Here is a 14,696-nt window from a genome sequence, read left to right on the forward strand (position 1 = left end):
ATGGTCAAAAGCTGAAACATTGCCCATCAACAGGCCAACAGATAGTTTCACTGATTTCCAGTCATCCTAACAGGCCAGGAAGAACCAACAGATTGTGTCCTTACTGTGCTAGGCCTTAGACCAAATCATTCACCTGTGGTCTCACTGACCCTCACCATAATCCATGAGGTAGACCGCTTATCATTTCCATTTTGTAGATGAGAAAAATGAGGATCAGAGAGAAGTTTCTTCCCAAGGTCAGAAAGCGTTGGATCTGGGAGATGAATTCCAGCAATCTGACTCTGCAGGGAGGGTTCTTAACGCATTATACGTGTCTCCTTCCTTCCTCACACATACTGAGGAACAGTCAGCAGTGTGTTTACCTCCCCCTAGCCTCGGAGGAGTTCCCCTCTGAGGGTGGAAGGAAGTTTTGCTGTTTCCCAAGATGCTGCCCACACTTTATGGTTGATGTTTGGGATTCCAACACTAGACAGACTTCCTTTGGACTCAAAGCTTTGTCCAGAACACTAAGTGACCCATCAAACTGCATCAGCCCTTTCCTCAACAGGAAAGAATAAATTACTTGTTTTCCTGAGTAGATTGTTTATATCTTCATGCTTCCACCAAAGAAGAGTTGCCATTTGGGTTTAGTCATTTTTTGTCTTAATAGAAATTATCTAAACTGGTGTTGGTCCATCATTCCTAAAACCTTTATTGACTAGTATAAATGGCCACGTTTTATATCATTTATATATCATTTTGGAAAGGGCATTGACCCATAATTATTCTTATCTGGACTATTTCAGCAAAAGAGCTAAAGAAACTGAATGTGGTAGGACAACTCAAAACCAGAGGGAATGAGGGTATTTCTGTTCTCAGTGAAATAGTGCTTTGTTGGCACTAAAAATGAGTTTCAGTTTGAGATGACGAGCAGGTCAGCCAAGGGACAAGGGTACTGTATTTCTTTTCAATAATATAATTGGGTGCCTTTGGAAATCACGAAGTCTGTCCACAAAGGAGGAATGACATAAAGAAGCCCTGTGTTCACCAGAGTTATAAATCATTTTTAAATGATTTTTTTAAGTCTCTGGAATATATTCAAGGAAATATTTAAAGGAATAACATCCTTATATGCCAAGCACATGTATCTTCAGCCTATAAAATGACTTCATTTTTCACACAAAATTGGCCTTTTCGAATGGCTGGTTTGAACTTTGCTGAGCTAAAAAGGTGAGGCTCAGCTTTGCTTTACTCCTCCCTACTACCTGTACAGACATTTATGAATGTTAACTAAAGCTGATTCATCCTCAGATGTTCCATTCAAGATAATTGTGCAACAGTGCAACTTAAGACTATGTCAAAGGTGACAGCAAATAGGATCACTTTAAAAAAAATGTAATTGGAGGGCAGTTCTCAAGTTAAATAGTAGCAGATTATGGTTTTCTCGTCCATATCTAGATAGGTTAGTTTCCAGCATCCCATTTTCTCATGACATTTTTCAAAAACAGCCAGAAGGTCCATTGTCTTCCAGACAATAATCTCATACATGTTTTAGCAGAGTTTATAGAAATTGAACACCCTGAATTTGGGCTTCAACCTTTAGGCATTTCCCAAACATTTACGGAGGCTTCACTTTCAAGCTAGGCACTGGTGAAATGACCTGGTGCCTATCCCAGGCCTTTTGAGGGCGACAGACCCTTAGGAAGATCATTTCAATGCACGGTACAAGTGCTAAAAAGAAACATAGAATGACCATCTCTTCCCAAGATGATCAGAGACTCTTCCTCAATGAGGTAACCTCTGAGCTGGACCATGAAGACCAAGCAGCACTCACATGGCGAGAAGGGAAAGATGGTACGAAACCTCAGCCTGGTGAAGAGCTGTGTTTCAGGAACTGGGAAAGCATGTATGTAAATCTCACAATTATAAGACTCTAATACTCTTGATCTAGTGCTGGACTAAACTTTTGTAACAATTATTGGTTTTCTTGAGAAGTGTGAAAACGGTCTTTGTGTTTGAACATATCTAACTTCAAATTCTGACGTACCATGTACCAGCTGTAATCTTAAGGACAGATATACTTAAGATTAATACTGCTTCTCTCTGAGCATCAGTTTCCTTGTTCATAAAATTAGCATAATTCTTACTTCATGTGTTTTTGAAGAGGTTATGAGAGACAACATAGGTAAAGATCCATAACAAGTAGGATTGCCAGATGTGGCAAATAAAAATACAGAACACCCAGTTAAATTAGAATTTCATAAAATGAGAAATAATTTTTTTTCTACAACTATGTTGCAAATATTGTATGGGACACACTTACTCTAAATAATTATGTGTTGCTTATCTAAAAGTCAAGCTTAACTGGACATCCTATATTATTTACCTAGTAATAAACCCTAATAATAAGTGAACTGTAACTCAAGAAGTTATTGGCATAGTAGATGTATTTTATGCTGAGAAGCACGACTTGGAGGAAATAAGAATTTTGAAATGAAACTACAGGCTCCACCAGTATGTGGATGGGGATATACACATGTATGTGGGGTTGTGGGGGAATAATAGGAAAGATGGAAAATTTTAGTTAATGTTAGGAATTCAGAAGCTTCTTCAGGATCGGCAAACATATTCTCTTAAGAAAAAAAAAATTTTAAGTTTATTAACAACAGTAACAAGAAAATCAACAAATTTAATACATTTTGCGGGGTGGGGCTTTTTAGGGCTGCACCTGCGGCATATGGACGTTCCCAAGCTAGGGATCCAATCGGAGCTACAGCTGATGGCCTAAACTGCAGTCACAGCAAGGCCAGATCCGAGCCGGATCTGCTACCTTCACCACAGTTCAGGGCAATGCCAGATACTTAACCCACTGAGCGAGGCTAGGGATTGAACCTGCATCCTCATGGATCCTAGGTGGGTTTGTTAACCGCCAAGCCATGAAGGGAACTCCCAAAATCAACAAATTTGTAAGAAGCATTTGTTTAAAGGCCCTGCTAACAGGATCTGTTTTGGCACTTTGCAACTTCAAACTTTTCAGCAGGGAATGGGTAGAGATATTGGCCTTTTTTCAAGGCATAAAGATCGTTTTCAGGCCCTTAACATGCCAGATTCTACATTTATTCTCTTCTCTCTCCTAAGAGCACTGCCTGGTCTGAGTCCTTGGCTGCTGGGCAGATGGTGCACATTGGACCAGCTAAAAGGGCACTGAGTCAAGCACTTTACAGAACACTTAGTATATATTAGGAACTGTGGGGAGGATTCAGAAAGTGATAAGTCAAGTCCCCTGCCCTCCAAGAGTTTATAATCCTATTGAGACTGCAGAAGAAAAGATAGATAATTGCTAAATTGAGATTCTTCCTGTAACATATGCTCTGTGAAGACCAAGTGGGCTTTACCAGTGTTTCCCCAGGGCAGAGAATGGTACCTGACAAATAACAGAGGCCCCATAAACATTTGGTGAATAAATGAATTGGTGTGGGCTGAATTCACTAGGGAAGATACAATGGAGTGGTTTAGTCAAGAAGGGGCCTTGGAGAAGATCTAGCTGACCAGAAAATCACTTGCCTTTTCATCATAGCGGCTGCTGTTTACTCTGAACCAGGCGCTGAATGAAGTACTTTCTGTAAATTCTGCTCAGATGTTTCCAACAGTCCTTACAAATATAGGTCTACAGGAGTTCCCACTGCAGCACAATGGGGTAAGGACCCTGTGTTGTCTCTGCAGCAGCTCAGGTTGCTGCTGTGGCACAGGTCCGATCCTGGAAACTTCTGCCACAAGTGCAGCCAATAATTACAGTAATAATAATTGTAGAAAGTACAGGTCTATGAAGCCCATTTCCTTCTGCAAATCAGCTTGAATATTACCTTCTCATAGAGAGGCCTTCCCTGACCATGCTATCCAAAAGCATTCCTTCCTTTTCCTCCCTAGCTCAACCACAGGTTTTTCAGAGCACTGCCAACAAGTGACAGTATTTTTGGTATATCTTTCTACAGTCTCTGAGGAGAGGGGCTGTGTCTGTTTTATCACTGCTGTGTTCCTAGCACCCACCAGCTAATTCATTCCCAAATATTTATTGGGTGGCACTTGGTAGACACCTAATAAATATTTATTGAACAAGTACATTTTTCTGTACAATATCATCTCCTCAGTTTAAACAAACAAACACCCCCTAAAACCTAAAAACAAAACAACATAGACGACAAGGACTCCAGAGGCTCCAGGTTCAAATGCCTAGCAGTGAACCAAGGCATCTATTTATTTTCTTTTTCTAAAACATTCTGTATGTGAATCTGATGCACAGTTAAAGATGAGCACGCCAGTGAGGGCCAGGAACAAAACTATATGGATTCATGTTAAAATCTGATGAAGAAAATTTCCTCTAGGCAAACTTTCAAAGAAAGCTTCAGAGAATTTTCTCTAAGCAGCACATTGGCCATTACCTTTGGCTCAATATAAACTTGTTTCATACTTAATCACTCCCATCCTAGTCTCTCCAACTTTTTTTTTTTTTTTTTTAGGGCTGTGCATATGGAAATTCCTGGGCTAGGAAGTAAGCAAATACCAGCATAAGCAACAAATACATTTAAATTAGAATGTATTTTCCATGAGCCTTAAACATGAAGAGATGGTCAACCTTATTCAAAATAAGAGACATGGAAATCATAACTATACTGATACCACTTCCGATCAGTCAGATGGCAAAATTGCAAAAGTTTGACAACATATTTTATTGGCCATGCTACAGGGAGCTAGCCACTCTGATACACTGCTGGTAGAATGCAAAATAACCCAGTGAGAGAAGTTTGTCAATGTCTGCAATATTATATATGCATATACCCTTTGTCCCAGTCCCACTTGTTGGAATCTATCCTAAAGGTACACTGATAAAATATAAGGACATAACACTCAAGATTTTCATTGCAGCATTATTTATAGTAGCAAAAGAAAAGTAGCAGAAATGTCTATCAGTAGGAGGTTTGTTGAATAAACTGTGGTTAAATAAACTATGGTACATACATATAATGGTCTGAACAGCCATAAAAAAAACAAAAAACAAAAAGCGGGGAAGCTTTCTACACACTGGTATGGAGTAATCCCTAGGGTAATTTTTTTAAAGTAAACTTAAAACTACAATTTTTATAGTGATATTTTTGTTGTAAAGCAGGGCTCTCCTTATATGAATATCTGTAAGCATTTGTCTGTTTTTCTGAAATTATGAAAGGATAAAACAAAAACTAATAAAAATTATTAGCTATGAAGAAAGGAGGCGTCATACTTTTCTTTCTTTTTCTTTTCTTTTTTTTTTTTTTTTTTTTTTTGTCTTTTTGCTATTTATTGGGCCGCTCCCGCAGCATATGGAGGTTCCCAGGCTAGGGGTCGAATCAGAGCTGTAGCCACCGGCCTACGCCAGAGCCACAGCAACGCGAGCCGCGTCTGCAACCTACACCACAGCTCACGGCAACGCTGGATTGTTAACCCACTGAGCAAGGGCAGGGACAACCCGCAACCTCATGGTTCCTAGTTGGATCGTTAACCACTGCGCCTCGACGGGAACTCCCTCGTCATACTTTTCTAAATGGACTCCATTTAAAAATTTTTATTTGTGACCATATAAATGTTATAATTAAGTCAAAAAGAAAAATGCATGATATCTAAAATCAAAAAACATACAGAGACTAAAGAAAACCTAATTTGTATCAAGGCGGTGACCTATTTACACTGAGAAGAATTATTTTACAGTAATAATTTTCACAACCTTTTGCAATATTTTAGGAAGTAGCCTAAGGGCAAAAAAACTAAGAAACTTAAATTATATTCTGTACCCTTATTATTAGTGGTTTTATTGGTTTTAAAATTTTTGATACTGTTATTTATCTATATAATTTATCATGTCGTTAGGAATTGAGTTTTTGAGCCCATGAGAGCTGCAAATATAAAATCAAATATTTAAGTAACATCAATCCTAAATTTGAGTTGAATTTATCATTATGAACTTGTGATTCACTTTTCTTTCTCTAAAACACACCTATGTAATAGCTCCATCCACTGAGGCCTAAGAACAATGACAACTCAGTAGTAAAGACCAGATTGTGTCCCCTAAATGCCATTTCTCACAAGAAGGAACTGGGGCACATTGGAGAAATGACTGATTCCTGGTCTGGGGCAGGAGTATACAAGATGAGCCTGGCATATTTTTTGTGCCCAAAGCAAGGACATGCTCAAAGACCAATGGGGTCATGTCAAAAGGACTAGAGCCAACCCACAGGGGATTTTAACTAGCAGGAGATAAGGCAATTTGAGCATCAAAAAGAATAACTGTAATTGAATAAAACACATTGAATATAGAAAATTTGAGCTCTTAATGATATTTTTAAAAAATTCAAAAAATGAAGCAAACCATTCACCATTGCAGGTAGTCAACACACTAACACCGTACTTTGAAAACTGATCATTAAAACGAAAGAATGAGTCATTTACCTTGCCTAGTGTACAAACTGTAGTCTTATTTGCAGAGTGACCACTCAAGACTGGAGCTGCCCATTTGGGGAATTCTTTTACATGCAGGAAAACCCTTCTGTGTTTAACTACATTTATGGGTATTTCTGTTATGTATAATCAAACTTGATTGTAACTGAGGCAATACATATAAATGAAACCCTACATTTTCTTGACTAATGAGGTTGCTTTCTTCCCAAATAGCTGGAACTCTTTCAAATTCTTGCTTACTGTACAGTTCCCTCTGCCAGTCCTTTCACTGAAATAATAATTATAGATTAGGGATGCGTAATTTCAGTTCAGGAGAGGAACTGAACAGACTCGGTTCACAATGATAACACAAACACAATGTGCATGGCAGCCTTTCCATGATGACTGTATCCAGACGAGATATAAAAAATATTTTCAGGATGATGGAGAGGAGAAGAGAAAGATGGTAGGGAGAATTTTGTGAAATAGTGACTCTTGTATAAAAGTAGATGAAACACCACTCTCTAGTAACCATGCTTTGAAAGGACCTGGGGTGTCAACTTCAGATTCTACTCTTACTTAATCAAAGGTGCTCTGGTCAAGCCTAGGGTAGTGGATTTCACATATTTTATCTGATTTAATTACCACTGATTTAATCTCAGTTCTCTATTTTAGCTATGTTTTTCCCCTTCCTTCATCAAACTTTTATCAATCATAAATGAATGTCAACATTTACCTTTTTTCTATCACCAGTCTTCTCTGGAAGTGCTAACGAATAGCTAAGGTAGCCAGAAGCAAAACCAGAGAAGCCTGTTGTGGTAGAAGGAATTAATGGGACTCCATAGATGGCCATGTTCTAATTCCTGAAACCTGTTAGGTTATATGGAGATTAATGTACCGGATAGAATTAAGGTTGCTAATAAGCTAACTTTAAGAGAGAGAGACAGTGGCGCCTGGGTTATCTAGGTGGGCCCAATGTAATCACAAGGAATGTGATTTTTAAATGTGGAAGAGGGAGACAGAAGAGAAGGTCAGGGCGATACAATGTGATGAGAACTTGGTCAGCTCTTGATAGCTTTGCAGACAGAAGGGAGCCAAGTTCCAAGAGATATAGGTGGCCTTGAGAAGCTGGAAAGAGCAGGAAAACAGGTTCTCCTTTAGAGCCCCCCAAAGGGACTGAAGTCCTGGTAACACCTTAAGTTATCCCAGTGAGACCTATGTCAGACTTCTGGCCTCCAGAACTATAAGATAATAAACTTGAGTTGTTTTTAAGCCTCCAAGGATGGGCTAATTATTATAGCAGCAATAGTAAATGAATATATCTATTTATGGCCATAAACAAAATCACTACAGATGACTCAGCGGATTGGGTGCCTCACAGGTGTGATGACAGAGGAGTTCAGAGCAGGCAGTCTGATGGTGGCCTGGTTGCTATAGAACCTGAAAGTGCTGTGAAGATATAAAGGTGCTCTTACTGACAACAGCACTGGTGAAAGGTCATTCATTCTCTGCAGAGTAGTTCAAAGGAGTCTAAGAAGCCATTAGAGATATGGGGCCTAACTAGCAGGTGCTAGATCCAGGACCTGCTTTGACAGGGAATTACTGTATAATAGCTCGAACTTTACACTTTTGTTCTTTCTCCAGCCCTCCTCCCTGTCTATAACCTTAATCTCTACATGAGAGGTAAAGAATACCATTCATTTTATGCCTACAGTTTTTCCTTTGTAGGTCAGATGGTTCTCCTGGATGTGTGTAGGACACATCTAAAAACTTTGGGAACTAAAAAAAATTTTTAACGGAATATGTCTAGGTATTAATCTTTTTATAATTTTTCATGTGTGGGTATATGATGGGCTCTTAAATCCAATGTGATACGTCTTCATGTCAACAGAGTTTTCTCTTTTTATTTCAATTTTTTATTTTAAGGGCTACACCTGGGGCACATAGTCATCCCCAGGCTAGGGGTAGAATTGGAGCTTCAGCTGCCAGTCTACGCCACAGTCACAGCAATGCCAGATAGAGCCGCATCTGCAACCTATACCGCATCTCACAGCACCGCCGGATACTTAACCCACTGAGCAAGGCCAGGGATCTAACCTGCAATCTCATGGATACTAGTCGGGATCTTTACTGCTGAGCCACAGTGGGAACTCCAAAAAAGTTTTCTCTTATTAATTTATTGCTTATGTTTATTCTGCATTGTGCCTTAGGAATAATTATTTTCTTTTTCTCCAGTCTCTGCCCTACATATTTATCACATTTTCACCTCTCGTTTTTTGTTTTTTTATTCTGAGTAAACTTTTCTACTCCCTCCCACATACATACCTTCCTTCCAGAAACATTGTCCCCAGTGTCCTGAGAGTCACAGAGTTAGGCTAACATACTTAGGGGGATCGCACTGCTGGGGGGTCACTCTGAAGGGAATAGCACAGTGTCCACATTTGTGCATGGTGAGGAAAACCAGTGCCATAATGTGAAGCTTGATTAATAGTCATAAAATCAAAGAGGTGAGAGCACACATGGAGAGTGAATTCTGGATTTCCAGCCAGTAGATCTTGTAGGTAGAAAACAGATGAAAACAAGGAACAAACAAACAGATGAAAAACAAACTATTCAGAAAAAAATCAGTTACCTCTTTTTTCCTTATGCTTCCTTCTTCTCAAGCTAATTCTCCAAATTGCTGCTTCAGTTTTCTTTCCTGTCAGGGTAACTAATTCTGTGATTGTATTTACACCTTTAAAAAAAAATCAAAAAAAACCAAAAAACAGTAGTCCTATCATCTTATGCAACTTTTGGTTTCTGATTCCATCTCTTTTATATGTTTTCTTAGTCATAGCTCATCTTTTATTTCATAACATCTGCATTTTCCCATTTTCTTAAATCTTCTCTTTTTTTTTGTCTTTTTAGGGCCACACTTGAGGCATATGGAAGTTCACAGGCTAGGGGTCAAATCTGAGCTGTGGCTGCTGGCCTAGGCCACAGCCACAGCAACGCTAGATCCAAGCTGCATTTGCGACCTACACCGCAGCACACAGCAATGCCAGATCCTTAACCCACTGAGCGAGGCCAGAGATTGAACCTGTATCTTTATGGATAGTAGTCAGATTTGTTTCCCCTGAGCCACAATGGGAAGTCCTCCTAAATCTTATTGAGATTGCAAGTCTGATGTTTTCTAAAATTAATTAGGTTTGCTGTAGAAATATTTTCTGAACACATTATTCTGAAAATTTCATGGTCCAAATTCTCTATCATGTTACGTAATGTTTCACAGGCTTCCCCTACCATTTTAACATATTGATTATCCTTGGAAAGGAGGAACTGTATTCAGCTCTGGTGAATGCCTGTAATCATGGGGAAATGACCTATGTTAGAATCCTCTCTTTGTATTTTAGACTGGAAGACTGGATCTTTCTGTTAGCTTGCTGATTTTATTCTGAATCTGTTCACTCTAAGGGATAATGGCCCCTGGCCCTTACAAAATAGGGCTTCTGATCTTCAAAACTGATCTCCCCTCACCAGGGGTGGGGAGCAGAAATCATTTCTATCGGTCTAGAGTTCTGCCCATATTCACCCTCTCATCTTTCCCCACTTAGGGCCCCTTGGTTATGTCCCCGGGCTCCTCGTTACACACTTTTCTGCACAGACATTCTTCCTGACATCTGGCAGATGGCTGGGCAGCATTTCTAGTTTCTAGTACCACTATAACTTTTTCATCTCCTCTCTTTGGCTTCGTGAGTCTTTGGATAGGAAACAGGAGAAAGATAATCACTATTGCTTGGTTTCTGCTCTCTGGAGGCTTTGGTTGAGAATCAATGGAGACTTTTTTTTTGGTTTTTGGCTGGGCTTTTGGAAACCTCCCCTGCTTTCTAATCTGCTTCTGCTCCTAAGTAGGAATCCTGCGAGTCAGCTATTCTGCTTTCCTTCCCTCCTCTCTGAAATGCCACCCTCTTCATAGTAGTGTCACAAGATGCAAAGCTGACTCCAAGATACAGATTAGGGTGCAGGGGGTTGTGTTAAGGAGAGTTCCAGCAGCATCTGTGGAAGGGACATAGGGAAGCAGGACTAAGCAGAGGTTGAACTAAAATGCACTCCCAATGAAGACCTCAAGAGCTCCGGGGCTGGAATGGTTCCTTAGATCTCCCTCGTTGGGGCAAGAGGGGCGTAGGACTTTATATCCTCAAATGATTGTTCTTTAGATGTGGGCTGCCCTCGAAGGAGATGTCCTAAGGTGAGGCAGTGTAAATAGGGTTGGGAGCTGAGACATCTTCCAACAGTACTCCCAGCATCAGAGGGAATAAATCCTTCATTCTGGAAGGGGAATCTGGGTAGTGTAACACAGGGTCTACCTCCGGCAGTCATTGAATAGACAAGACGGTCCAATACTTTGGCCTCTCAAGTCTTGAGGAACTGAATTGAAATAACATGGAGTGCTATGTTTCATTGGGTTGATGAAGGTAAAGGGCAAGATTATAAACTTCTTGAAATTAGAGAAAGATAATAACCAGATGGCCTTATAGTAGAACCAGAATTGTTTAGAGTTCTTTAAGCTAAAAATATTTTTTTTAAATTGATGAAGTATAATTAAAATTAGTTTCAGGTTTAACAATATAGGATTCCATATTTGTATATATTCCAAAATGATCACCACCAAATAGACATCCATCACTTTACCTAGTTACAAAAATTTTTTTTCTTCTGATGAGAAATTTAAAGATCTATTCTCAAAGCAACTTTTCAATATGCAATACAGTATTATAAGCCATATATTATTATAACTATATATCTTTGTTATTAATGAAAGATGTTTGTATGACAATTGGTGAAGAAACAACAGAATAGTATTAGATAAATATAATCCTCCAGAAGTAAGTAGTTAAAACTAACTAGGAGTTGCCTGTTTTGAGAAAAGACAAGAATTAATATACTGACTCCTGGATTCACAAAGAGAATTTGTTGTCTCTATAGTCTCTTTTCACAAGAACCTGAAATTAAAATGATCACAAGATTTAAATGCCTTTGTTTCATTCAACTGTGAAGCGAACCCCGCATTTATGTCCTGTCCTTTTATAGATCCCATGAATGGAAACTATGATTTGCTTATTTATATATACTTCTTCAGAGACGATTAATGACCGGTGATCAAAATAATGCAGTTCAGAGGTTACAAACCACTTACCAGCAGAGGAAGGGGAGGAGAATGGCAGAGGCTATGATCTGGAGTGTGGACACTCTGAGTAAGGGAGTAACCCCTCCTCAGCCCCAGCTCCTCAATGTCTCCGTATGGGGATTTGGACCCAACATTTCCAAGTAGTTTAATTTTTCAAGAGAAGATAGAAATCCAGATTTGTATATGAAATTTTCATATTTTTTAGTGTGGAAATTAATTCAAACCTAAAAAACAACAACAACATGTGAGTCAAGCAATAAACAGTATAAGGTGAAATCAAGCCTTTGGGGTGCCAGATCACAACCACTGAGATGTCTTCCCTCAGAATCCTTTTGGGTGAGGTTAATGAAAATTACTATACAAATAGAATAATGCTATAGTTTGTTGTAACAGCATTTCCTTCAAAAACCAGGCAGATAGATCAAAGCTACCCGAGAAAGGGGGTCAGGGCCTCTCAGTGGCAGGAACTGGCAGCAGCCATGTGGAAGAAGTTGGTATACAGTGATAGAGAAGACAGCTTAACTCCCCTGCAAGAGAGAAGAAGAGCGGGTGATGGGGAAGAGAGAGGCAGTCTTGGCTTCATTCGGGACCTTGGCTCCAGTTGTTTCCGAGGCCTTGCTGCATCCTTGCACTACCTTCAGCCTGGTTAGTCACAAAAAGATGCTCAACAGCACTTGTCATTAGGAAATACAGATCAAAACCACAGTGAAATACCTCTTCACAAACACTAAAGGGCTATAATTAAAAACAGACAGTAGCAAGTATCGGTGAGGATGTGTGGAAACCAGAACCCACATTGATGGTGAGATTGTAAAACGGTGCAGCCCCTTGGGAAAACAGTTTGGAAATTTCTCAAAAAGTTAAACAGGGAGTCATCGTATGACCCAGCAATTCCACTCCTAGGTATACACCCAAGAAAACTGGAAAAGTAAAAATATATCCATGCAAAACTTATATATATGGATGTTCATAGCAGCATTATTCATCTAGCCAAAAAGTGGAAACAACACAAATATCTATCAACTGGCGAATGGATAAATGAAATGTGCTAAACTCATACAATGGACCTCTTCTTCAACTTCAAAAGAAATGCAGTACTTAAACATGCTATGAGGTTTGTTAACCTTGAAGTCATCGTGCCAAGTAAAAGGAGCCAGTCACAAAAGACCACATGTATTATTTGAGTGCGTTTATATGAAATGTCCAGAAGAGACATAATCATAGAGAAAGATCCAGGAAGAAGATTAGTGGTGGCATGAGGCTGGAAGGAGGGGAGACAGCGAGTGAATGTTACTACGGGGTTTCGCTGGGTGGTAGAAAATAGTCCACAGTTGTGTGGCAATTACGGTGCCATAACTCTGTGAATATACTAAAAACCACTGTATTTTTACATTTTAGAAGGGTGAATTTTGTATTATCCTAATTATATCTCAATAAAGCTGTTATAAAAAGCAACTAGGTGTAATTAGTTCACAGTACTTTTGTCTCTGTTTTTCAGATAATGACAGTAGTTCATTTAGCCCATCCAATCAGAAATCTAATAACTAGCAAGAATCAACAAATCATATGATAGCCATCAGCAGTTACAAGGTTTATCACATAAAATGGAGAATGGGGTAGTTGAAAGGCTGGGAATAAAGAAAGAGGCTTAAAAAGATTTAGAAGGTGGGGTTCAAATGAAGTCCCTGCCTGAAGTGTGTTCCAGTTCATGAAGTTCGGAGGCTCTGTGTCAAGGTGGCCTCCCTGGCTCTGCACACAGTTCACTGCACAAGGGCACAAAGCTAACAGGGAAAAGGACTGAGTTTGGTTTTGCTCTCTGCCCCCAAAGCCACGAGCCCTGATGCACCTTGGGGTATAATCTATCCAGACAGGGCACATTTTTCTAATCTTCACAGAGTTGCCATGTAGCCTAGTGACTGCCCTTGATAAAGAAAACAATAGGAGTTCCCGTGCTGGCACAGCGGAAATGAATCTGACTACCATCCATGAGGACGCAGTTTGGATCCCTGGCCTCACTCAGTGGGTTAAGGATCCAGCATTGCTGTGAGCTGTGGTGTAGGTCACTGAAGCAGGTCAGATCCCGTGTTACTGTCTGTGGCTGTGGCGTGGGCCAGTGGACAACTCTGATTTGAGCGCCCAGCCTGGGAATCTCCATGTGCCACAGGTGTGGCCCTAAAAAGACAGAAAAGAAAAGAAAAAAGGAAAGAAAAGAAAAGAAAGAAAATAAATCAATAAAGCAAGAAGCAAGTGGCAGCAGACACCAAAGAGAGAGGTTATAAGTTCAGGAAATCTTCCCCAAAAAAAGTGATGTAGAATTGGACATTGAAGAAAAGATCTGATTTGGACACATGAATAGGTCCAAGGAGTGAGGAAGACATTGAAGGTGATGAGAGAGTTGATATCAGCTCAATGAAGAAGCTGAAATGCACAGGGTGTAGTCAGGGGAAGCATGAGGCCCTGTTCATCCATGTAGCATATGTTTACTAAGCACCACTGGGGGCCAGGCAACCACTGGGGGCTGGGCCCTGTTTTACGTACTGGGACTAAAACACAGCTAAGTCACAGCCTCTGACCAAAAGGGCCAAACACCTACTAGGAAAGGGGAAGCCACACTCACCACTGTGAGATGAATGCTGATGGTGGAATGTTTAAAAGCCTCCAGATTCTCTACAAACAGAGAAAGGTGGTCCACATAGGGAACATTTTTTATTCTCCCAATGGGCAGGAGATAATCCCAGCCAGTGTGCAACAGGAAAAAAAATATGACTGGAAAATGTTTTTCTATGTAAATAAAACAGATTGGGAATTCTGCTTGGAACTCTGATGGATGGTAAACCTAGGAAATATGCTTTCTGAGGCTGATTTATTTCATAGCTATTTAATTGTCCCCAAGCTATCGTTTCATATCAAACTGGTATGAAAACCCTGTATAAACGGCATATCCTGTGTTTAATTTTCACTTTAATTTTGGTAGAAGCAGCTGATTTGTGTGTGTGTGATTATTTTTCCAACAAAGATCTTGTGGCCCAGACTCTAAGGTTGGAAAAATAGATGGCATCTCCATGCAGGGCTGAGGAATGGCCAA

Source organism: Sus scrofa, chromosome 14 (genome assembly GCF_000003025.6).
Source record: "Sus scrofa isolate TJ Tabasco breed Duroc chromosome 14, Sscrofa11.1, whole genome shotgun sequence".
NCBI lineage: Eukaryota > Metazoa > Chordata > Mammalia > Artiodactyla > Suidae > Sus > Sus scrofa.